Source organism: Callorhinchus milii, unplaced genomic scaffold (genome assembly GCF_018977255.1).
Source record: "Callorhinchus milii isolate IMCB2004 unplaced genomic scaffold, IMCB_Cmil_1.0 Scaffold10, whole genome shotgun sequence".
NCBI classification, from domain to species: domain Eukaryota; kingdom Metazoa; phylum Chordata; class Chondrichthyes; order Chimaeriformes; family Callorhinchidae; genus Callorhinchus; species Callorhinchus milii.
In genome coordinates this window covers 15,418,877-15,444,697 of record NW_024704751.1, presented here as the reverse complement: position 1 = coordinate 15,444,697, position 25,821 = coordinate 15,418,877, and positions in this window count along the sequence as shown.

Sequence of the window (25,821 nt, the reverse complement as noted above, 5' to 3'; positions counted from 1 at the left end):
TAGCCTAATTCCACGAATGAAAATAATCTGCCTGCCCTTGGCTATTAGCAGAACAGGAAGTGATGCAGCGAATGATGCTGAGAGTGGCTCTTTTGTGGCATTTCCCCAAAAGACACAAATCTAACCCGTCATTTCTCACTTCTTCTGGAATTTTTATTAGTAGCATTGCTCGGAGGGGGTGGTGGGGGATGGGGACGAACATATTAAAATAGGAACCGCTAACAAGCAGAGACTCACCAATTTATACTAAACATGCCAGAGTGATATCAATCATATATGGTTTTAGCTAATTAGACTCCAGCAGTTACCACAACGCACACTCTGGGCTTCCCCAAGCCTTGGCTCCTGCTAACCTGTGCCTAATGCTTTCCGGAATTAGGTAACCAGGGTGCGTCCTTCCAGGGAGAGAGAGCACATTCCATTCCAGAAATCGATCTCTGGGATTTCCATGTGTAGGTGGGATGCGTGGAATTCTCAGTTTGGTTTGGATACTCTGAAACACTGTGATGGGGTTTCCGCATGTGTCAGACACCTGGCTGACCTCCAAAAAATACTAAACATATTTTTGCTTCCTCCGTGCCTTCCACCGATGCTTTGCACTTTCCATTCCCGCAGCATTATTCGAAAAGTCCGGGGAGATTTTTTCCCAGTGGCCAGAAGGCCAGCGATTTCCTAAAAGTCCCTCACTTCATAGCTGTTTGCGAGAATAGCGCTGTGTCCAAGTTGGCTTCTGCATTTACCTGCAAAATACGAGTCACTACACACCGTAGTAAAATCCTGTGAAGCGCTTTGAGCACATCTCATAAATGCGAGGATTATAATTATTTGTCCTGCTTTGTATGGTTGGGCTCTTTCTTTTGTGCAGTCCTGTAGAGTATTGATTCGTGCGCTCGCCTTGCAAGCAAGAGGTCCCTAGTTCGATTCCCGGGTGGGGCGAAACCTTAGGCAAGTTTCCTTATTCCACATTCCTGTTTATCTACAGTAAGTAGGAAGCCAATTACAACACCTAGTCGATTGGCGGATCCCTTTCTGGGGGTAATAATCCCTTCCAAAAAAATGGACAATAATCTTGTCACTGAATCCAGGCTGTGTGTAATTGGTTGGCCCGTTTCGCTCACAAAAATACAGTCAATTTACTTTACAGTATATTCTGTGAAGGCTTTGAGACGTCTCAATGATGTGATAAGGCGCAATATCAAATGCAAGGAATTATTAGTATTCGGGAAATGAAAGCTCCTATTTCCGTGTGTGTTGTGCGTGAAGGGGTTGTGCTGGGCTTATTGCTCTCTTTGGGGAAACTCCCTTCCGTTTCATCAGTTTTGTAGATAAGAAAACCATGAGAGTTCTGTCGGTTTCTGTTAATCCAAGATATAAAAACCCAAGTATTTTTCAGGGGATTTCTTCGGGGTGTATTTTTCACTGTAAGGGAAAATAGAAGGGGAAAGCAAATCAGCTAAAAAAAAACGCACTAGTATATCGGGTAAAAATCAGGACATAAATTGCTGCTGTTCGTTTGCGGTTTCTGCCCATGCTATAGAGAAATAGCTCAATATTTGACAAAGCTCAATTGTTTGACTCCGGCCCCCGCAGAAACTGAGCGATTCTTGAACTAAATAAAGCCCTCAAGTGACCCAAAGCATGTATGTGCCAATCGATGAGATATTGGCCTCACAAGATCACAAAAATTATATGGATAAAAGAGGCCGTTTAGCTCATATAATCTCGTGCCTCCAGAATACCCACCCTACCGTTTCCCCCCACCCCCCCCCATCACAGCATCAAACTCATTTTTAAATGAGTACCAGTATCTGGCCTCAACTACTCTTCCTGGAAACCTGTTCCAGTCATTGATTACCCTCTGAGCAAAGAAAAATTTCCCCTGGTCTGTGCTGAAATTGCCCTTTGAAACTCTAAACCCCTATTCTCTCTGTCTACCGTCTTGGGGCATCCTGAAGTAAAACTCATGTGATTATGACCTGAAAAACCTTTGAGTTCCAAGTCAGGTGTTCCTGGACCTCCCTGTTCAGATTTGCTGTTGAAGTAGCAGAGGACTATGTATTGTTGGCTTGCATCCAATTTGCAAGCTCATATAACAGCTTTAAGTTGTGCTTGAACCAGTTCAGGGTTTGGTTTGTTTACATAACCCTACATCTGCTAAACCAATGAAGAATCCACTGAGAACCATCCGCCTTCACCCCCACTCCACCCCGTAACAATTTTCTCTTATGTATGGAGTCTCTTCAGATGTGGAGTGAAGCCGATTCATTTCCTTTATGGTGTATTGATTTTGTGTCAGCTCCTGCATCAGATACTCCCTCCCACCTCCTCAGGCTTTGCGTCTCTCCCTCCCACCTACTCGTCCTTTGATCGCCCCAGTTGGCTTTCCGAGCCAATCTTACTCCTTTGTTAGTATCGGAGAGAGATGAGAGTGTCAGGTTTCTCATTGCACCATTATTGTAGAAGTGAAACAGTCAGAAGGGGGCGGAGGTACAAAGAGAAATGTGTCTGGGATTTCATCAACAGGTGATAAATTTATGGGCTTTAACATCGGTGACTGAGTCCAAACTTTGACTGAATTTCCATTTGCGCACTTCCTCCTGTTGCAACTGAAAATGAGCAAGTCTTTAATTTGGGCAAGGAAGTAGGTGGTGAAACTTAGTTCAGAAAGCTTTGTATGTAAACCAATACCAGCCGCATTTCATCAGGGAATAGATGATCCAATTGGTCATGATGCTTGCCTTAGGCCTAATGTATATTGTCTTGTGTTAAGCTGTGGTGCAGAGGAGCGAATTTCCTTCACTACCATAGCTTAAAGAAATATATATTTCATGATCATGGCTACGGATGATTGTTCTCCTCCCTGCCCCACCCATATAATGACTATTTTCATCTTATTATCCCCTGTGTAGCTGCTCTTCATAAACCTGCCGTGATTTGTGCGCCTATAATGGGGAGAACAATAACACAATGCTTTAACGCTTTGCCCGTCCCATTGATAAACAGAGAGGTGACAGAACATAGCCACTCCTGATCGTTTTAAGTAGCATGGCCCATTTCCCAGCGTCATTAAATCTAACCATTAACGCAGTATTCCTTGTCCACCTGCTATTTCTAGGGTAATATCAGTCGCTGTTATTCCAATGGAGCACATCAAATAAAAGTGGCTCGGAGGGTATCCTGGGGGAATCGATGTGCTCCACTTTATCAGAGCCCGTTATCCAGTCTTGATTTCAAAGGGGGAAATGTCATTTACTGGAACATTAAAAGAAGCAAAGTCTAAATAGCAACCTTGATGGTTTTGTTTCTCTCCTATTCATCCAATATCTTTACCTCTCCTAAGCATCTAATCAAGTGGATTGACTGTATATTTTGTGGGCGAAACGTGGCAGCCAATTGTGCACAGCAGCGTCTCACAAACTGTCGTAGATAAAGTGACCACTTTATTTTTGTTACATCTTAGATTCTCCCACTGTGACCTTCTACTGCTCGCGGGAGTAAAGACCAACATCAAGTACATTCCCAACATTAATACCTTGAAGTGGAGAGGCATTGTTCCCTCAGATCTCTTACCTCTTAAGCCATCAACGTCAGACACCAAAAAAACCTCCAAACTAACACGTTTTCCTTTTGATTGCTCTGATTCCCTCTCAATAAGAAGACAATCACCTGCACACACCCCCACCACCGCCACTAAATGCTGTCTGAGTCGGGGCACGGTTTCTGAGACAACCAGCTTGATAATATAAATACCTACTGTGAAAAGGGAAGGAACTGAACAGCTCTCCACCCAGCTAAGTGGGATCTATATTCCATAGCCTCAGGTATGTCCTATTGAAGTTAGTTTGCCTCAGCCATCATCCTGTCTCTTGTGATCCACCCAGAGAGCAAAATGCATCTGCTCCATAGGCTGGAATCTCCCGGACTCACTTAACCTCTATGTCCTGTAGACCCTTTGTGCAGAGTATCTCGGCTAATAATCCTTCCATTTGACATAGAGCCTTGTCTCAAAGCGCTTCACAGAATATGTACAGTGAATTGACTGTATATTTTGCAGGTGAAATGCGGCAGTTAGTTGCTCACAGCAGTGCCCCACAAACAGTCATGGATTGAGTGACCAAATTATTATTATTATTATTATTTTCAAGGCATTATTACCCCTGGAAAGCAATCCGCCAATCAACTAACAGACAGGTTCCTACTTACTAATAGGTAAATAGAGTCGTGTGGAGTAAGGCCAAATTGATCATTAGTTTCATGGCTGTTTGTGGGACATCGCTGTGCGTAATTGGATTCATCTACAAACACACAATCACTCCACTTAACAGTAAATCCTGTGAAGCACTTTGAGACGTCCTCCCAAGATGAAAGTCGCTACATCAAATGCAAATGATGTCATAATTATTATACAACGTTGTGTAGATCTACAGGATATGCCTTGCAATTACTCAGAGTTTCATCAAATAGTCTTCTTTCAATCTCCCCACCCCCACACTCCTTCCTGTAACAACTTGGTACAGAGAGGATTTTCATATCCTTCCTCACCTCCCTCATCCCCAATATTTAAAGAACGTGAGACTGATTAGATAGTTAGAGGCATTCGAAGGAATGTACAATAAATTATACATTATTACCGAGGGACTTGGAGATCTGATTAAAATAAGCGCGATAATGTTAAAATAGCAGCTTGGTTACAGTGCAGAATCCCCATCACTGCTCTCTCATGCTTCCCGGGTCCTTGCTGGTCGATAATGAAATGCTTTGCTCTTTTAAAGACGACCCTTCTATAAGAAAGAGCCATTTGGAACAGGGTCAATAACATTGCTCCCACCCCACCCCATGCCCTGCCACTAATCACAGATCTTCCTTTCTGGGTATTAGGGATTTTTAATTTTTTTTTCCTAATTGTTCCTTTAACTTTCACTGAAGGATAAATCCAAGTCCCCGAGCCAATTAAAGTATTCATTTATCTGTCACCTTGTGCTTTAATCTGCTCTCTCTTCCCTCCTCCAACAGTCGGACACATCGGATCACTCATTGTAGCCTTATTGGAGTCCTGTAGCTCAGAGGTTAGAGCGCTCACCTCGCAAGTGAGAGACTTGGGTTAGATTCCCTGTAGAGTGAAATACTGGACAAGTTTCCTTATTCCACACACGTCTGTTTACCTAGCAGTAAGTAGGATAGTTGTTGGTCGATTGGCCGATCGCTTTTCCTGGGGTAATAATAGTTCCTTAAAAAAATAATAATACTAATAAAATAATAAAAATTGGTCACTCAATGCACCACCGTTTGTGGGACACTGCTGTGTGCAATTGGCTGCCACGTTTCACCCACAAAATATGCAGTCAATTTATATCCTGTGAAGCGCTTTGAGACGTCTCGAAGAAGTGATAAGGTGCAAGGATTATTATTATTATTATTATTATTATTATTATTATTATTATTATTATTATTATTATTGGAGTCCTAGTGACCAATTACATTGTGGAGTCCTGCAGCTCAGTGGTTAGAGCACTCGCTTTGCAAGTGAGAGACCTGAGTTCAATTCCAGGCAGAGGGCGAAACCTTGGGCAAGTTTTCTTACTCCACACAGAGCCTAATAATAATCCCTCCAAAACCAAAAACAATAATAAATTGGTCATTTTCAATCTACGACTGTTTGTGGGACATTGCTGTGCGCAATTGGCTGCCGCGTTCGTCCACAAATATACAGTCAATTCACTTACAGTGTGTTCTGTGAAGCGCTTTGGGACGTCCTCCCGACGTGAAAAGCGCTATATCAAATGCAAGGATTATTATTATTATTATTATTATTACATTGGTCGATCTTTCTATTAAAAGGTTATCCAAACCGCCATAAAACTGCAGTCATATAAACCAATCTACAGTTGATGTACACAAACTAAGTGAAGACAATGGGTTAACAGAGGACATATGTTTACACCAGAACCCATTCAGTCATTGAAGTCTCCCTTAATAATTCCTCTAATTCAACATTTTCAATTCACAAAATGAGGATGTTTTACATGTGAAACTTTTCTTTGGGAAAATACTGTGACACGTGGATCATTTACCATAGTTTAGAGCCCATGCTGATACTTTCCGATTGAAGACTACTGTTAAACTCGGAAGAGATATTTCTCTGAAGCAACCTGCTTATTTGTACCTGAACCTCTCCCTGTATCACTAGTGCAGATCTAAATCAAGTGCGTTGAATTCATGTGTCATTACAATGCTGCTGTTTGGCCCTGAGCTAACTCAGGATTTTCACCTCATAATTTAGGCTGACACTCCAGTGCAGTGGTGGGGGAGCGCTGGAGGTGCTGTCCTGTGGGTAAGACATCAAACGGAGGTCCATCTGTGCCTGTTCAGGTGGACGTTAAAGACCCCATGGCACTACTCCACATGTTACTTTCTCCCAGTGTCATGGCCGACGATCACCCAGATAAGATTTTGTCATGACCTCTTGGGATGTTTGTCGCACGTCGCTGTGCGCAAATTGGCCTCCGTGTTCACCTACAAAAACACACAGTCACTACGCTTTACGGTGAAGCGCTTTGAGGCCTTGTTCGTTATCCACTGTATCATTATATTCTAACTTTCTGGGGCAGAATTGTTTGCAGGAAAAGCTCAATGCAAGACTGAGCTGTGCAGCTCATATGCTTGATGCGGTGAAAGAGTTAATATTAATTTAGCTGTATTGGTGGGGGGGGGGTGGTGAGGGGGGAGTCAGGGATAATCATCAGTCTCTGACAGCCCCACCCCCACAGCTGTCTTGTGCTTTGATTTAATTAGGAATTTTCAAGAGCCAAGACAAAAAAAATCAGCACTTTCTGTGGCGTAATTCCCTCATGCGGTGCTCAGTGTTGAGTCTTTTCTTACCCAAAGGCAATGCACTTGTGCATTCATCTGAAGTTGTTTTCTCAATTCATCCATGAGGGAAAAGGCTGCCTCGCATCCTTGTAGTGAGGAGGTCAGGTTCAATCCGCAGTCAATGCGGGGAGTTCAGAAACGTCCTCGGAAAGATCATGGGATCAGATTTTGTTTGTTTGCACATTCCATTACACTTCCGAGGAGCTCCGCTCAGTAAATACGCGGCCTGTTTCATTTTTGTTTGGTCAGCCGGGGTTTGACACATTCAGGAAATTATCACCGTGCTTAAGAGTATCCGAACCAAACTGTGCATCTGTTGGAATGGGATGCGCGTTCTCTCCCTGGAGGGACCCATCTTGCTAACCTAATTCTGGAAAAGATTAGGTGCAAGAGCCAAGGCTCGGAGACCCCAGAGTGTGCATTGGGGTAACTGCTGGAGTCTAACCAGCTAAAAATTGCCACAGCTTGCCATTGAGAGCACTGACTGGCATGCTTTCCCGCTGCTTGTCCAGCTGTTAGGGCCACTGTTAGGGCTTTGGCTTGCAGGGTTAATGGGAGCTGATTGGGAAGAGTCCCTGTCCCCAGGAACTGGTCTACCCTTCCAAATCTTGCCGATGAGCCAGGCTGGATGTGCTGACGTCAACAGTGCCCTGGAATACTGCGGACCCACCTGGCTCAGGAATTGGACTAACCGAGCCGACCACAGAGAGTTAGGTCAATTCTGACATTCCATTGTCAAACATGTCACCTTGGAGCCAGTTCATATCCCAGTTGGTTGGTTTCAACCATCACCTTAAGTCCTCTTGCCTCATCTGTTCGGATTTCCCTAAACCTCACCCTCCACGTAAATGTTCCGACCCACAACCGAGGCCACGGTTAATCTAAGCGCTCCGAGGTGCGTGAAGGGCGCTATATAAATGCAAGTTGCTGTTGTAGCTCCGCACCGGAGTCTCTCCCACTTGCTCCTTCCCTTATCTCATTCAAGGCCCCTTTCCAGATGTATCTCTCTGACCTCGCTTTCCTTCATCTTTCCCCTCCACGCCACCTTGGGCTCTGACACCCAGTTCTGGTGCCCGGCCATGGGATAGCAGGTGCTTTGAAACACTCTCCTGACATGAAAGGTTCTGTGTAAATGTAAATATAAATGTAAATTGTATTGTAATTGTTTTGGGAGTAACTGCTTTATACAGCTCACCACTGGGTTGTGGTATTACGAATCTGCGAAGCCTCCTTCAGCTTTCTGAGCGAAAACTGTACTTCATGCGGAGACGCACAAGTGTTTGAGACATGCAAATGTTTATTCCTAAAGATCAAATTGTAATTTTTAACCTTTCGCCACACGTACCCTAATGATTTTACTTCCACCCAGAATGTACATTTCCCTAATTGCTATCGACCGGCTTTGAAAGTGCTTAATTATCACTCGCTTCCTCTGCATTTGCTGTCTGCGAGATAAACAGCAGATTTAAAAGTTGATTAATTGTATGATTGTATTTCAATCCAAGGTTGATTGAAAGTGTAAATACGCCATCTGGTTAAGCCTGCATTAAAACATTGTGCTGATTAAGTTCTTCATTCAGACCTTAACACCTTCTGGTGCTTTAAGAAATTGCTCTAGTAAAAAAACTAGCACATGCATATTTCATTGAAAAAGAAGCTTTCAGGTTAATTAACATTGCCGGCTCATAAAACCAGGGTTTGCCGATTAAAATGAATCAGAAACGGGTGCTAATCTTTCATTTATAGAGACAAATGAAGTGACTAAAGGTGTACCGATTACGGGTAATATCGTAAATTACAAACAGTTATGAAATTTTAATCAATCAATTGTTAGTTTACGGATGACAAATTTCTGCCTACCTATCTGAACGTCAGCAGGTTTCTTTGCATATTTTGGTACAGACACCTCCTAATTGTTTCATTAATATTCATTAAAATGTAAAGTGTGGTTGGAGTGGCAACTTCACAGAGTCAGCGTGCAGATGTCACAATAGAGAGTTCGTTTTCCGTTTGGCGTCGTGATCTGCGATTCAGGGCTCCGAGCGATCGAAGGCGAATAGCGAGCTGATGAATATTTTAGCCGTTTTCTTTCAAAGGAATCTTCACCTCCCAGATTTTACCTCCCGGTTGCCTCGCGGAGCTGGAGACGAATTGACACTGTTCGTTTGTCTCATTCCCCGTTTCGCCTTTCACGTGGGGGTAGCGTCTCAGAGGGTTTACACAGCGGTGAGGTTGGACACCGAGCAAGGGAGAAGGGAGAGGGAGGGAGGAAGCAAGAAATATGGAGTGAGGCGGAGGAATAGAGGCAGGAACTTCCACTGTAGGTTTCCTGAATAAACCGGGCGATGTGTTTGCTGACATTCGCTTGCGGATGTAAGTTGGGTGGTTTGTATCGTGATGGTTTTGACGAGTTTAGGTCTATAACAAGTCTTGGGTTGTGAGCTGTGAGAATCGCACGTTTTAAATATCGAGACGAGCAGGAGGCTGATATTAAGTTTTTTTTATGCCATGTGTTCGGTTCATTTAAGTCCCCCAAGATCATCCATTCACTGCATGGCTATTTGTGGGACATTGCTGTGCATAATCTGACTGGTGCATTTCACCCACAGTCATTCCACTTTACAGTATACCCTGCAAAGTGCTTTGAGACGTCTCGACGATGTGAGAAGTTGCTATGTGAAATAATAATAATAATAATAATAATCCTTGCATTTGATATAGCGCTTTTCACGTCGGGAGGACGTCCCAAAGCGCTTCACAGAACACACTGTAAAGTGAATTGACTGTATATTTGTGGGCGAACGCGGCAGCCAATTGCGCACAGCAATGTCCCACAAACAGTCGTAGATTGAAAATGACCAATTTATTATTGTTTTGTTTTGGAGGGATTATTATTAGGCTCTGTGTGGAGTAAGGAAACTTGCCCAAGGTTTCGCCCTCTGCCTGGAATTGAACTCAGGTCTCTCACTTGCAAAGCAAGTGCTCTAATCACTGAGCTAGAGGACTCCACAAGGATTATTAATATTATTATTAATAATAATAATAACAATAAATCCCTCAACCTCTTCCAATTTTCTCCCTCTAGAAAGGTTCCTCTTTCCACGGCTGACAGTGGGGGGTATGGTTCCATTGGCGGTCAGTATAAATACTATGTAATGATCTGTCTGTCTGAGGCACAGGAAAGATTAAGGAAATCTTCATTTCCTGCTGATCCGACCTCGTGAGGTGTTATTTTGTGCTCGATCTGGTGCTCATCCAACCCAGCAGATCCCATCTCCCAGCTGATTGATCACTTATGCAGTTCTCTAGCAAAAATAACACACACACAGCTGCTAACATGCAGAGGGAGTGCATGTCACTGCCAGTAAGTGAGCTTGGAGGCATTGTATTGGAGAGCAACGAGAATGGTAAGAGGTATGAGCTGTAAGCAACAATTAGACAAGCTCGGGCTCCTTTGGTCTTGAGAGAAGATGACCCATAAAGGTGTACACATTTTTTAACGGGATTGAAAAAGTAAACCCAGAACAATACTTTAGGGAGCAACAAGGCTGTAGAATAAGAAGACATGGGTCAAGTGTTCCCAGACCCCGTCCGGCGATAAGGGCACTATAAATGCAAGTTGTTGTTGTTTAGGGTTGTAAAGCGCAATTTCAGGACTGACACCAGGAAGTTTTTTTTCTACCCAGAGGGTAATTAATGACCTGAACAGATCGCCAGGAAGGATGGTTGAGACCCGGAGGCTGGGAAAAACTCATTTAAGAATAGCTCGATGCTGCGATGGGTGGAAGCTCTGGAGAAGATCAGATGGGCAAAAGGGCTTTCTTTACCCGAACCAACCTTGTGCTCCTTTGATAAATTGGAGGCAGATCTGCCTTAACCCCTCTCGCTTGCCCCCTCTTTATCTATCTTGAAATCCTACCTGAAGACCTACCACTTTCACTGCGCCTTTATAGTCACTACCCGCTCCCCCTTTTCCCTTGATCGGTGTCCAACTTGCCACTGTGCAACGCTCCAAGATATTGTCCTGTGAGAAGGGTGATATATAAATTCAAGCTGCTGTTGCCCAGAGCATGGCATCACATTGCTGTCCTGTCCCTATGTTACCACTAACAACAAAACCATCAACGTTTAGAAGAAAAACAAAGATTGGCTGTTGACCTTCACATCGCCGTGTTGCCTGGAGCAATTACTAACCTTCCCCTGAAATCAATAGAAGGCAGGAGGATAGGTGTGACATTGTAATTCGGAAATTTATACCTTTCACTGTTACCGGGGAAGCGAAAGTTGTTTCACGAGTGGGAGGGATTAACGGATACGGGGATGGAGTTAGGTTAGAGATCAGCCATGATCTTATTGAATGGCGGGTCAGGCTTGAGGGGCTGAATGGCCTACTCCTGCTCCTAATTCCTATGTTTCTGTGCAAGTAAACATCTGTGATTGTACAACCACACCTTAGACAGTTTGTGTGTGTGTGTGTATGTATGTGTGGTGTGAGCTTTACTTTTATTCATCACAAACTATAGCTTTGGACTTAACTGTGTTCTTAAAGGGTGTTTCTCCCTTCCGGTGTTTTGGCCAACAATCACCCACACTAACAAATGGTTATTAGCTTCATGGCTGTTTTTGGGAAGTTACTGTGCACACATTGGCTGCTGCGTTCGCCTACAAATATACAGCCGCTACACTTTACAGTATAAACTGTGAAGCACTGTGAGACGCCCTTCCAAAGTGAAAGGTGCTGTATCAATTGCGAGGATTATTATTAGTATTATTACCGTATTGACACTGTTGGAAAAGAGAAGTGATTTTCTCCCAGTGTCATAGCCAACATATGCTACAGTTAAAATCGCTGCTGTTAATGGGATGTTTCTGTGTGTAAATTGGCTGCCACATTTCTCTCCAAAATACAGTGGTTGCACTTAGCTGGAATCAAGGATCTCGACTTTATGAGGTGCCGTTTCAAAACCAGAGGTTATTGTAACTTTTGTAGATTTAAGTCTCCATTTATTTGCGGAGTGGAAGAAAGCACAGACTTATTAACCTTTTGGTTTGCAAAACAAAACACTCGGCTCGACGGGAAACAAACTGAGAGATAAAGCGAGTTCAGGCGAATACGCAAAAGATTTCCAATGAATTCATTAGGAGGGAGGAACAGAATCCAATATGGCTGCACAGCAACAAAGAGATTACTAAACAGGTCTCCTGCGTCTGAGCAAAATCCATACATCAGATCAATGCATGTCAATGGAAGTTGACAGCTTGATATGCAAATGTTCTGCTTGCTTTTGGAGGCAGCTTAGAGGCAGGATACGAAAAAAAATAATGAACAAACGAGCGAGGGCTTATTTAGTAAAGCATAAAGACATGTTATTTATTTCTGGTAAAATAACACCCTTATACTTATTCTACTCGGCCCCCATTGCTCTGCCATCAGTTTGTGAGCCTTCAGCAATTATACCCAACTCTTTGGAATTCTCTCTCTCTCTCTCTCTCTCTCTCAGCCCCTACCTCTCGATCCGCTCTCTTATCTGTCTTCAAATCCCGCCTGAAAACCATCTCTTCGTCCGTGTGAATGGTCACATCCCCCTCCTCCCCTGCTCAGCGTCCAATCCCGTCACCTTGAAGACATTACCATACGTGTAGTGTGCGCTATAAATGCAAGTTGTTGTAATTATTCCAGGCCAGCGATACTTTGCAGTATAACATATCCATGTTGCCTCCTTTAAAGCGTTAACCGCGATAGATCTCAGGCTGTGCTAATGTGTTGGCTGCTTGCATCCTGCGTGAAGATTCGATCCGACAAAATTAATTCTTTAATTCCCAGCCAAAGCCCCCCCCCCATCCCCTCTCCTCCCATGTCTCAGGGGCCTAACCCACCACCCAGTGTGGACCGAGACAGGTTGACTAGCAATGTCCCATAAGGGGATCCTGGGGCGGGTTACGCTAGCTGATCTCGGTTGGGTTGAGGCATTACAATTGATCCTGGAGACCCCCACCAGGATTAGGGAGGGCTACAGAGGTCAATCGGCTGCTGGTAGTATAGACACATGTGGAGCAGTTTTGCCCGTTGAACGAACATTCAAGGTCATGCGCAGGAGAAATAGTTGGGAGGTGTTACCAAACCCAACTGATGATGACTGTTTAATGCTGATTGAATGTGAAACCCGGAGCAGGAATCCAATGTCCACCTTTTTTTTCCGGCTCGTGAACCCGTTCCATTCACACGGTGGGGTTGTCACAGGGAACAAATATCATCAAAATGAAACAATCTGGGGGGAGGGGGAGGGGGGAGGGTTGGGAGATGTCTCTCAGAGTGCTTCATTGGCTTTACATTGAAGTGTAGTGACTGTTTTTTTGTAGCTGAATTTCTGGAAACTCACTGCGGGTCTGTCGGGATATGAAGAAGCACGAGACGAACGCCACAGCTGTGACCACCTGATCTTCTGTTGGTTTGCTTTAAATTTTCTAGAACGTCGCTCAATGTCTTTCCCTCAATGTCGATGCAGTGGCTGTTGGCTGTTCTCTCTCTCTCAACCACGATTGGAATGAAGAATCGCATGGCGTTCCGTTTTCCGAGGGTAATAATCCCTTAAAAAAAAGAATAACTTGATCACTCAATCCACGACTGTTTGTGGGACGCTGCTGTGTGCAACTGTCTGCCGCCTTTCGCCCACAAAATATACCGTCAATTCACTTTACTGTATATTCTGTGAGGCGTTTTGAAACGCCTCCAAGACATGATAAGTCGCTGTATCAAATGCAACGATTATTATTATTATTATTATTATTATTATTATTATTATTATTATTATTATAAGAAGGCATGTATATAGCACAAGAGAAAAGCTTAGAGCTTCTTTCAGTATATCAGCTGTGATATCAGCAGCCAGGACTGGACAGGGACCCACTTAATCTAAATTCAATTCAATCATCTGTATAAAATGTTTTTTATGCCAATGTTTCACTCCTTCTCTCTGCCCTGGGCTTACTCTTCTTGTATTCAATAATCCTTGCATGGATGGGAGGGGAGAGGTGGTGGGGAGAGGGGGAGGGGAGGGAGACGTCTCTCAAAGTGCTTCGTTGGCCTTACACTGAACTGTAGTGACTGTGTTTTTGCAGCATTTATTTGTACCAGAGAACATCTACGGAGCTCTCTTTGACTTTTTTTCTCCATAAAGTAAACTGTTGGCGGGTTTCAAACCTCTCTGTAAATGTACTTCTGCTTACATCGTTGAGAAGCCTCTTTACGTTATTTCCAAGGCTTATATTCCCCCCCACTCCAAACCCCACCCCTGCCCCCGCCAGACTTTACTGATTTGTTTACATGTATGAAAAACATATGAGCGACCCTACAAAATCACTGGCTATTAAAAGGGCAGGACAAGGTCAGATGGTTGGACTATATATTTAGCCGGGATGATAACCAAGGGTATTCGCAGAATGCCTTTGATATTTTGAAAGCAATCAATACCCCAAAGGGTCAATGTGGTGCATCCGATTGCCTTGTTCCCATTCTTAGCCATTTGGAAATGTACTGAGCAGTGTGCCCTGGTTCGTGCTCGCACAAAGTCGTCAATAAGTGGGACAATCGATGTCCTGAGGTCCGACAGATGTCACTTTAGTTATCAGAAAGCGTCAGTCATTCAGGAGCTACATGACCGCTTCAGAACACAAGGGCGACAGCGACGAGAATAAGGAAACCGATGCCTTTGGTTACTCCACTCAACGCTACATTTGCTTAATCCCTATGGCATAATAATATTAGTCCTTGCATTTGATACGGCGCTTTACCATGTCGTCAAAGCACTTGACGGGATATACCGTGAACTGCAATTGACTGTATTTTATGAGTGAAACGTGGCAGCCAGGCGCACACAGCAATGTCTCACAAGCAGCCATTTTATTGATCAATTTTGTTTCGGTGGATTGTTGGCCAGGAGACCGGGAGAGAGAAACTCCCTTCTGTTTTCGTATAGTGCCGTGGGATCTGTGACGGTCTCTAGTCCGATTCCTGAGCCAGGCAGGTCCACAGTGCTCCAGGGCACTGCTGATGACAGCCCACCACAGCCTGGTTCATGGGCAGGACTCGGAAGGGCAGACCAGTCACTGGAGGCAGGGAATCCTCCCCGCTCAGCTCCCGTTAACCCTGCAGGTCAAAGCCCTAACAGGTAAGGTGGTCCTAGTTGGACAAGCTGGTAACGTCCTCACTGCAAGGAGACACAATGTCAAAAGGAACAACTGTTCTCTGTCTCTTGCTCTCTCGCTCTATATATACATCTGTTACCATGCCAACCCTCACCAAAGTGAATCACTTTCGCCCGATCTCGTCAGTGGATCGAATTGAAAAAAAAAATCCCCATTTTTCCCCTAAAACAAATCCTATCCGAGTTTCGTTTTAGAGCTCTAAAACATTGGTTAAGCGTTGTCAATGCATACGCTAAGCAATTGGACGTATTTATTGAATGAGAGACCCAACAACTCACCTCAGACTGACCAACTGGATTAATCTGTCCCATCCACTCCTTTGATAAATACATTTGATACAGTGTCTTTCACGTCAGGAGGACATCCCAAAGCGCTTCGCGAGATGTACTGTAATGTGAAATGACCGTGCGTTTTGCGGGCAAACGAGACAGCGTCGAGAGGGGAGGGGGCATCTGCCGTATCAGAGCTGCTCGGGTGAGCACCCCAACAGATGGCCAAAAAGCCGTCATCAAAACCAGTCACTACACTTGCTAGTAATCGCGGTGAAGAGCTTTGAATCATGTTTGACGTTATGGTTTCTGTCTTTCTGTCACAAAGGGGGAACGGGATGGTGCGGTCGGTGAGGGTGGAGGGAAAACTCCTGAACACTCGTAGCTCGAGTGAAATTAATGTCCCGTCTAAAGGGAAATACTGGAGTCATTTGAAGCTCTTCCCTGTGATTTCCTCAGAAGCTTTGCCCAGGATGCTCACATTCTTGCAAGGATGCCCGGTGATGCTCTCAATTCCCAGGGAGGTTCATTGCATTGTCCTCGCGTCTCCTAGCAATGTTCTGGCTGCCCCCCTCTCTCTCTTATTCTCCCCGTGTCGCTATCTGTTCTTTTTCCTTTCATTGACTTGACCTTAGCAGGTTTCCTTCTCACATGGTTCCCAAGGAGCTCATTCCCCAACCCCCCCCCCACCCCCCACCATTGCTCCCCGTTCCTCCCTCCCTCCCTCCCTCCCAAAGATTCATCATGCCCTCGCACATTCACAACACACAGGTCTCGGTATCTCGCTGACAGGACACACTATGTAACCCAGTGCTCTGTGCTTAACTTATTATAAAAATAATAATAATCCTTGCATTCGATGTAGTGCCTTATCACGTCGTCAAGACATTTCACAGCGCCCTATACACTTCTGTTCACCTCGCAGTACGTAGGAACCAGGTTGTTAGTCGATGGGCGGATCGCTTTCAGGGAGTAATAATTCAGCCAAAAAAAAAAAATTGGGTCACTCAATCCACATCTGTTTGTGTCCACTGCTGGCTGCCGCATTTCGCCCACAAAATATACAGTCAATCCACTTTACAACGTATTCTGCGAAGTGCTTTGAGATGTCTCAACGACGCGCTGAGGCTCTACATCAAATGCAAGGATTATTATTATTAAATGTGCAGTGGCTAATGTTGTCTCATGAGACGGTTACTGGAAAGACAGCAGAGAGCTGCAACCATACTGTTTTGTAACCAGCTGACCTCCTGTTGACCGCATTTCTCAGCTTAATCTTGAGAAAAAAGCCATTGCAGCCTCGATTACAACAGAAGAGCAACTGCTAAAATTAAAGTAAGAGGGCACCCGGCCAAGCAAAAAAAAAAATTGATATCCTGTTTCTGTTTACCGAGAAAGGTCGGTCAGGAGGAAAGAATGTAATACGGGCAGAAAACCAGCAATAAATTAACCCAGCTTCGGGACAAGGAAAATTCTAATTCCCAAAATGCACAAAATTGGGCACAGCCAAAACAAGTAACGATTAGCCCAAATGAGACATCACAAAGTGCTTCGCAGGGATTACCTACCACCCTGCCCGCTCCCGCCGTTCGTCAGGCTCTGTCCTGCTCCATGTCTCCCGCCTGACCCGTCCTACCATCGGTGTCCGAGCTTTCAGCCTCTCTGCCCCCACACTCTGGAACTCCATCCCACGGTCCCTTGGCCTCGCTTCCTCCCTCGCATCCTTCAAGGCCGGTCTCAAGAACCTTCTCTTCGACCGTGCCTTTGGTCTCCCTCCCACCTCTCTGCCTTCCCTCACCCCTACACCACCCCTCCCCCATGCTCGGGTCTCGACAGCTCGACAGGACGTCCTCCCGACGTGAAAGGCGCTCTATAGATGTAATTTTGTTGTTGTTGTCATTGTACTGTAAAGCGTAGTGACTGTGTATTTCACAGCAGCCAATTTGCGAGCGGGAGTTCCACAAACAGTCAGTGATTGAGCGACATTATTTTTCCAAGGGATTATTAGTACGGTGACATCACACAAACAGCCAACTGACTGACTAGTGTCTTTTCTGGAATTAATCATAACAGCAATCTGCTTAAAGATCGTGATTGATGTCACGAATGTAATTTAACAGTGCACGTTCTTTTTGTTCTGTGCAATACAATGCAAATTATCATGGAGTTTTACATTTATTTATACAGCGCATTTCAGGTTCACATCAGGAGGACGTCCCAAGGTGCTGGACAGTCCATGGTTTGCAGAGCAAGATGAACACAGATTTAGGGTTGCAATTTCGGGCAGACACCAGGAAGTATTTCTTTAGCTAGAGAGTAATTAACGACTAGTACAGGGTTGCCATGAGGGAAATTGGGAGTCATTTAAATTTTTTTTAGATGCAATGGGAAAACGGTAAGGTTGGTGTTCTGGAAGGATGAGATCAAATGGGCTCCCATCGGTTCTTCTAGAAGGCGAAAGAGGGTCAATGTCCAGGTCATTAGCTCGCAGCCGATGTCACTTACTGATTTGCTACGCACTCAGTCAAGCCGGAAGTGATGTCAGCAATGACCTGGCAATCTGGAAGCTGGCCATTTTAGCACAAATGCCCGGCCGGCAAACAGGAAGCAAGCAGGCCTGCGCCGTGAATGGGATCCACGGCATAACCTGGTTGTAACGGAATTTATGTGTAAAGAAACGTGTTACAAGGGAGCTGCACTGGATTGGGATTTCCCTGCATTTAGGGCTCAAGTACTTGAACTATTGGCCCAACACGTGGCAAGCAATTGTAACATATGGGAAACATATGTAAGTGTTACCTCTAAGGACGTTAGTAATGACTGCGTATTTTGCAGACAAAAAAATATCCTTACTAAGTACATCCACATCTAGGAATTCGATCATACAATTCTTACAGCACAGAAGGAGGCCACTCTTCTCACCCATGTCTATGTCTCTTGTCCTAAAGAGCTCTCCGCTCAGTCCCGCTCCCTTGCCCACTTCCTTTTTGGGTTCCCATTTTCACATATTTGTCTCGTTCTCTTGTGAACTTTCCGATTGTACCCTTCCTAACCTGGGGATCTCCCTCCCTCGATCATCTCTGTCTCATCCCCCTCTCTATGTGTCTTCAAGTCCTGGATTGAAACCCACCTCTTCGAACATGCCCACTGTGCGCCCCCTTGCTGGACGGTCCTTGTGAACGAGGTATCTGAGGGAGGGAATAGAGGGATGGAGGGTGAGTGAGTTGGAGGGACTCTGAGATGCTTCGCTCTAACCTCAAGGATGCTGACTAGCAAGTAATAAGAAGCTCTTCCCAGACTTTTGATTTATTTGCCTCTTTTATTTTTGGAGTTGTGGTAAACGGAAATGAAAATCTTGTGCATTTGTGCAATCGTCTTTGTTATCAATGAGTGGATGGACAGTCTGGATCGAGTTCAGCTTTTCAGAGGCCAAGTGGTTTAATGTGGCTTCTTTGATCTTTCTCGTCTTGTATGGTTTCGAGCCAGGAGCTTTTCATCTGATTTTGTCTATGACGAACGAAACAATATTTTTATTCCCCCCCCACCGTTCCCCAAGGATTGAAATTGTGTCATTTATAAGCAAAATAAATTGATAATGTGTCTCGCTGGGAAACCAGAGTGCGTCACTCTGACCCATTGGAACACAACATTGATGTAAAACTGGATGTTTTGATGAACCTTGCGTTTAATATGGTGCCTTATATCGCCGAGGCATCTCAAAGGGCTTCGGAGAATTCGCCTTAAAGTGTAGTGACTGTGTATTTTGGTGGCGTACACGGCAGCAAGCATCCCTGAGCTTGTGTGTGTTTGTGTGTATTTCGACAGAGGTGGGTGGGGGGGGGGGGGGGCGTGGGGGAGGATTTATAGCTTTGACACAAATGTACCACTGGCTACTGCAAAGTGACAAATTATTTCATGGCTTTGTTTATCAAACACAAGAGTTTGTCGCTACCAACACGGTTGAGAAGATAAGATATCAGATAACTCCCCTCCCACCCCACCTTCCCCCTCCCCACACACACACACACACACATGTAAACACAAACACCCCGTGCCTTCTCAAGCTTTGGGTAGAGTCATGTCCCTTTGAGTCCAGGCGGTGGGGGAGCTGACTGTGCAAGCAAATGGAATCCCAATGCAAACCCGGCCAAAATCGCTCCCCTCCTTCTTCACCCACTATCCTACCCGCCCCACCATCCTGACCCCCCCCCCCACCCCACCAGCCACACCACTCCGTCTCACACCTCTACCGGATCTGTGCCATGAATCCAACCCCCCAGTTCGGGTGTAAACCCTTAACTGTCCAACACCTTGGGATGTCCTTCCGACGTGAAAGGCGCTGTATAGATATAACTCATTGCTGTGATAACGCTGAATGCAGTGAAAGGTTTCTGTAACCTGTAGCTGGAAGTGGGTGCAATCTGCCTCTCTGTCTCCTATCGCTCACACCTATACCTTCCACCTTCCCATTCCTGATGAAATCCTTGACCTCTGTCTCACACCCAGGCAGCATCTGTTGGTGAAGACATGTCCTCACTGGCTTTTCTGTCGAGTATTGCAAAGAAGCAGCAGGAATTTAGCGAACTTGCTTGTTGCGGATCATTTTCTCTTTTTTCTTCCTCCTCCCACCCTCTCTCCCTCCCCTCTCCTCCCTCCTCCCACCCTCCTGCCTCCCCCTCCCTCCTCCCTCTCGCTCTCACTCACCCGCAAAACCTAAATCCGCTACTTTCCCCTTATTGCCTCTGAAAGGTTTAATGTATTCTAAGATGTGCTGATTCATCGCATATTAGCTATTCATTTATTCCCCCAGCAGCCTGGGAAGGTCAAACAGTACAGTCGCTGAACTAGAAAGGTATTCTCTCTGAGTTCTCTCGACTGTCAGAAACTCGAACTGGTTTTCTTTGCTACTGTGACTTTTGTCAGCTATTTATTTGAGTATTCTATAGTGGGAGGGAAATAGGACCTCATTCCATTTTTTAAGATCCTCGTCGATATCAGCAGTACTGGAGGACACTGTGTTGTTGAGCAAAGTTCTAAGCAGTTTCTGCCTATCACGATCTTGTTCAGTCCTTTCATCACTTACAGTTCTCAAAGTGCTTCAAAAGATATGCTAAAGTGATGCAACTGGGTGTATTTTGCGGGCGAACACGGCAGCCAATTTGCGCACAGCAACAGCCCAGGACACCAGGAGAGAATAGCGTCAAGGGGATCCTTAACATCCACCTGGACAGGCAGACAGGGCCTCGGTATAATGTCTCATTCGAAGGTCGGCACTTCCAAACATGTGGCACTCCACCGGCACTGCGTTAGGTGTTATCAAGTTTCTTGAGTGAGTTCAGTGTCCTGGTCTCGACCGCTTCTGTTAACCTGTTCCAGTCTTAATCGCATCTGTAATTATAATAGAGTATGGAGAGCTTCGAGCCAGTTGGGAGTGAATAAAATATGTGGGTAAAATATAAAATAAGTGGAATCCGACCTGGTTTCACTCCCCGAACAAGTTAGATAGATATTTGCAGGGCTATGAGGAGAGCGCAGTGGAATGGGATTAATTTGGACAGCGCTTTCAAAGAGCCGGCATGGATGGGCCAAATGGCCTCCTTCTGTGCTGTATAATTCTATGAGTCTATAAAGTGTGCGGTGGAAAGACTACCACTGTTTTTTTGTTCTCTCTCTCTCTCTGAAAGGATTTTAATACTGCTCCAAATTGCTCGCTTTGTGTAAATAAGACTGGAGATCAATTTCTGCTGATTTAACAGCCCCTTATTCTCACCTTCCTCTCAAAGTTTAATCAAGGATCACAATACATTCTATATATAAACAGAACAAGCCAGGGACAATACAGTGACTGAGATATACTTGTGCTAATGTTTTAAGTTGATTTAATCTTTAGCCGCAACAGTGAGAATTGTCTGTTGGCTGTGCGCCCGTGACTGTGTTAATGACCTTTATTTTATTCATTATCAGTCCCGGACTTTTCAACAGTGGAGAAAATTATTGCAAAGGAAGGACAGGGAACGGGCATCGAGATTAAGAGGCATTTTCCCGAGAAGCATCAACGGCAAAATGCTCACACAACAATGGGCGCTGAACAATGCACTGTAACGAACGGCGCACATTAATGGAAATCCACCAAAATATAGGAGCACATTTATAATCAAGGTTAAATAGAAATTATTACTATCGATAAATTATAGAGTGTTAAATTGACTCTTAAGTCGAAAGCAATTACTCTAACCTTGTCCAGATGACTGGGGAGGCTGCTTTTGGAATACTGTATGTTCTTTTGGGCATTCAACCTTCACAGGGACGTTGATATATTGGGCAAGGTTCAGAGAGATGCTGTGCAGTGATCAAGGGGCGATGGAGTTACATTTGGTGGATAGAAGAAAATTGAGGGGATGGGATCAAGGTCCTTAAAACGCTGAGTGCGGTCCAGGTAACAAATAATAATAATAATAATCCTTGCATTTGATATAGCGCTTTTCACGTCGGGAGGACGTCCCAAAGCGCTTCACAGAATATACTGTAAAGTGAATTGACTGTATATTTGTGGGCGAACGCGGCAGCCAATTGCGCACAGCAATGTCCCACAAACAGTCGTAGATTGAAAATGACCAATTTATTATTGTTTTTGGTTTTGGAGGGATTATTATTAGGCTCTGTGTGGAGTAAGGAAACTTGCCCAAGGTTTCGCCCTGACCTGCCTGGAATTGAACTCAGGTCTCTCACTTGCAAAGCGAGTGCTCTAACCACTGAGCTACAGGAACAAGAGGCAGAAGCATCCTTGATGGCTTGGATCAGGGTGGTGGTAGAAGGGGGAGGTGGTTGGGGGGGGGGAAAGGAAGGAGAGGAAGAGACAGCATGGAGTAAGTAAGTGTACGTTAGATGCACAGAGCGTCAAACAAACCTGAATTTGTTGCTGAACCTGACCACCTTATTGAGCCAGCCCAAACCGGTTGTCGTTTCACCCCCCTCCCCCACCCCCCACCCCACCCCCCCCACCTCCCCCCACCCCGCCAGGGGCAAACTAGAAATTTGCTACCGAGGCAGGTTTTACGGTCTAATGGGCTGAGCTGGAAAAGGCAGAAATTTGGATTTGGTTTGAGGCTTAATTTGGATTCAGTGAACTTTGCTCAGTTCAGATGAGCTGAGCCTCTATTGCGAGACTGCTCGCCCGTGCCCAGCAGGGAGAGAACCTGGGGACGCAGCAAAGAATGCAGCAGTGTTTGGGTCGACAGAGGACAGAAGAAACCGTCTCCAATGCTGGAGCTATGTTGAGTGACAAATTATACCTGCACTAAACACGAGCGAATAGGGATTTGCAAAGGGATTGAGAGCGGAATTAAGTCATTTCGCATCAAAAAGCTCATTCAACTCCTAAATATTAACTGTACTTTTTGATTTTCGGAGGCCTTGAAATTACACCGAGCCTTAACCCGTGAGAGTGTTTTTTTTTCTCATTGCAATTGTACAGAATTCTTAATTTCGAGCTTAATCCATAAACCCTTGAGATCTTCAGGAAACCAGTCGGTGTGTTTGTTTAGCAATGTGCTGCAGGTATAGTTTTGGGTGGTAGAAAGAGACGGAGACCGAAAGAGAGAGAGCGAGAGAGAGGGGGTAAAGGACTGGCCTAGTGCGATGCTACAGTGACATTGTGCTGGTGGAAGAAGCTTTTTGGGTTAATAATAATACTCCTTGCATTTGATATAGCGCCTTATCACATCTTCAAGACGTCTCAAAGCGCTTCACAGAATATACTGCAAAGTGAATTGAATGTGTATTTTTGTGGACGAAACGCGGCAGCCAATTGCGCACAGCAGCGTCCCACAAACAGTCGTGGATTGAGTGACCAAATTATTATTAATATTTTAATTTGGGGGGAAGGGATTATTATCCCCGGAAATGTGATCTGCCAATCGACCTACAATCAGGTTCCTAGTTACTACTGGGTAAACAGGGGTGTGGAGTAAGGAAACTTGCCAAATGTTTCGCCCTGGCCAGCAATTGAACCGAGGGTGGGGCGAGGGCTCCCACCACTGAGCTACAGGACTCCGAAAGGAGAGGTGGTGGAGAGGGGGGAGCGAAAGAGGGGAAAAAAGGAAAACCATAAGAACAGTTTTGCTGTTATTATTGCAGCGGGGAAAGTTACATGGATACAGTTGAAGAGGGAGCGATGTCTTATTGTTGGTGAATTGCTTCCCTTTGCTTTGCCCAAAATTGATAGCATCTTAACAAAGTGAAAGTCATTAACCTTTAAACGTGTCCCAGCTGTGTTCCAAGAAGCAAGGTTTATTGCTTATTCATGCTCACTAAGGGGCTAAATACAGCGCATTCCATGGATTCCAATGGAAGAATGGCATGGATGTTAGTTTTGGCTTGATATCTCGGTGAGGCCCCATGTTAACCAAACACAACACAATTTACCCCGTAATATGATGGCAGAGAGAACAAACTATTTCCCCCCCACCCCCACTCTCTCTCTCTCTCTCTCTCTTACATACACTCTGCTCCCATCAATATAGTAAGTGTCTATGCATGTCTCTCAGTCCAGCCAAGCTCCTATTGAGAAGCTTTAGCAACTAGGCTTGGGGGGAGAATTCCACCCAGGTCTAGATTTATTCAATTTTCCTTGGATTTCAGAGCTTTTACCCCTCTCTGACTATCCTCAGCACCCCTCCCCTCCTCGCCCCTTCCAGCCCATGCTCCCAATCAGCCGTGAAGCTCTTTGTGGCCTCCTTCAGACTCGAAAGGTGTTGTATCAAATGTAAAATGTTTGCTCTTGTTATTGGCTTTCCATTCCGTCTTCTGCGGCTCTTAAAAGAGTTGACAGAAAAAGTGAAAGGAGACAACTCTGACGGTGTTCTCTTTGGGAAATGTCAGTAGATGCAGTGGATCTCGCCTTGCAAGAGAGAGACCTGGGTTCGATTCCCGGCAGGGCGAAACCTGCGGCAAATTTCTTACTCCACATACCTGATAATAATCCTTCAAAAAAAAAGAACAGTGGATGAAATCGGCACACGGGTCACCAGTTGGACAACCGTGCCTAGACTATGTGAGTTCAAAGTCCCCAAATTGATGTATTCAACCCCCAAATGACTCGGAGGCAAGAGTGGTACTGACTGGGCAAGGCTGACGCACGATATAGTGTAGCATTTATCCAGGGAATATAACAAAGGCACCTGCAGACTGGGTAGCTTTTCCTGGCAACGTGGCCTTTGGCTTAGAAATCGGGGTTTCGAATCGAGCATTGAAAGAGCAACACTAATGAGTTCAGCCTAATAGTGTTTTGCTTGCGGACAGAAATGAACTATTAAACGCCACCGTCACAGCTAAATCTAGAGCTAGATTTTATTTGTTCAGCTTTATACTCGCAGTGCACAGTGTGATAACATCAATACCTGGAGGTTAGAGTGCCGGGACTGCTTGTTAACATAATCCTCTGGTTGGTTTGCTGGAAGGACTGCATTGCACGTAGTTTATCAGTAATTTACACTGGGGATTTCAATAACCCACAGAGAAGCTATAAACCGGCATAGTCCACGAGAGCCAGACACAGACTAAAAACATTCACATCTCTTTCAAAATCCTTGCCTCTGACCTGCAGAGAATTCACAGGATTTAAAATGGTAATAATAATAATCCTATTTGGTATCGCACAGGATTTTTCTGTGAAGTGCAGTGACTATGTATTTTGTAGGCGAAACTGGTGTAAGCGCTCTGAGAGACTACACTGCGTGGAGGGCACTATATAAGTACAAGTCGTTGTTGTTGTTTATGGGATTTTCACACAACAGGGTCCCGTAAACACAAAGTGAATGATTGATTTTATTTGGCGGGGCGGGGGTGGGGGGGGTGGGGGTGCTTGTCAGCCAGGACACCAGGGGAAACTCACGTTTCTATTTGAATAGTGTCCATGGGATCTTTATCGTCCACCCAAACCGTCACAGACGCCACCTTCGGTTTAAGATCTCATCTGAAGGATGGCACCTCTGATGATGATTAAGTTCAAAGTCCTGATGTGGGTGTTAAGCTCACAGCCTGGGTGACTCAGAGGAAACTGAGCAAGGGTGATGACAACTTTATACCCCCAAAGGACAGTCCATCCCACAATTTCCTTTGGATTCACAAGTCTGTGTTAATCCTTACCACATTGGGCGTGTCAAATGCTAATCTTCTTATTGCAGGTTTATAACAGGGGAAATCCTATGATAACTACTTATTAAACAAATAGATGGTGTTAGCAAACGGGGTGCCATAAATCCATTTTCATTTATTTAGTTCCACCCGAGTCTGTGATCCAGACTGTATCCAAAACACAACTCGAATGGAGATCTCAGCTTCAGTTCCTGGGACTAGAGGCGATCACTTTAAGGTACTTAGCAAAGGAACAAAGGGGAAAAATAAGAAGTATATTTTTACACAGAGAGTCGTTAGGATGTAGCAAATTCCTATTTTCCTAAGCGAAAGAAGTCCAAGG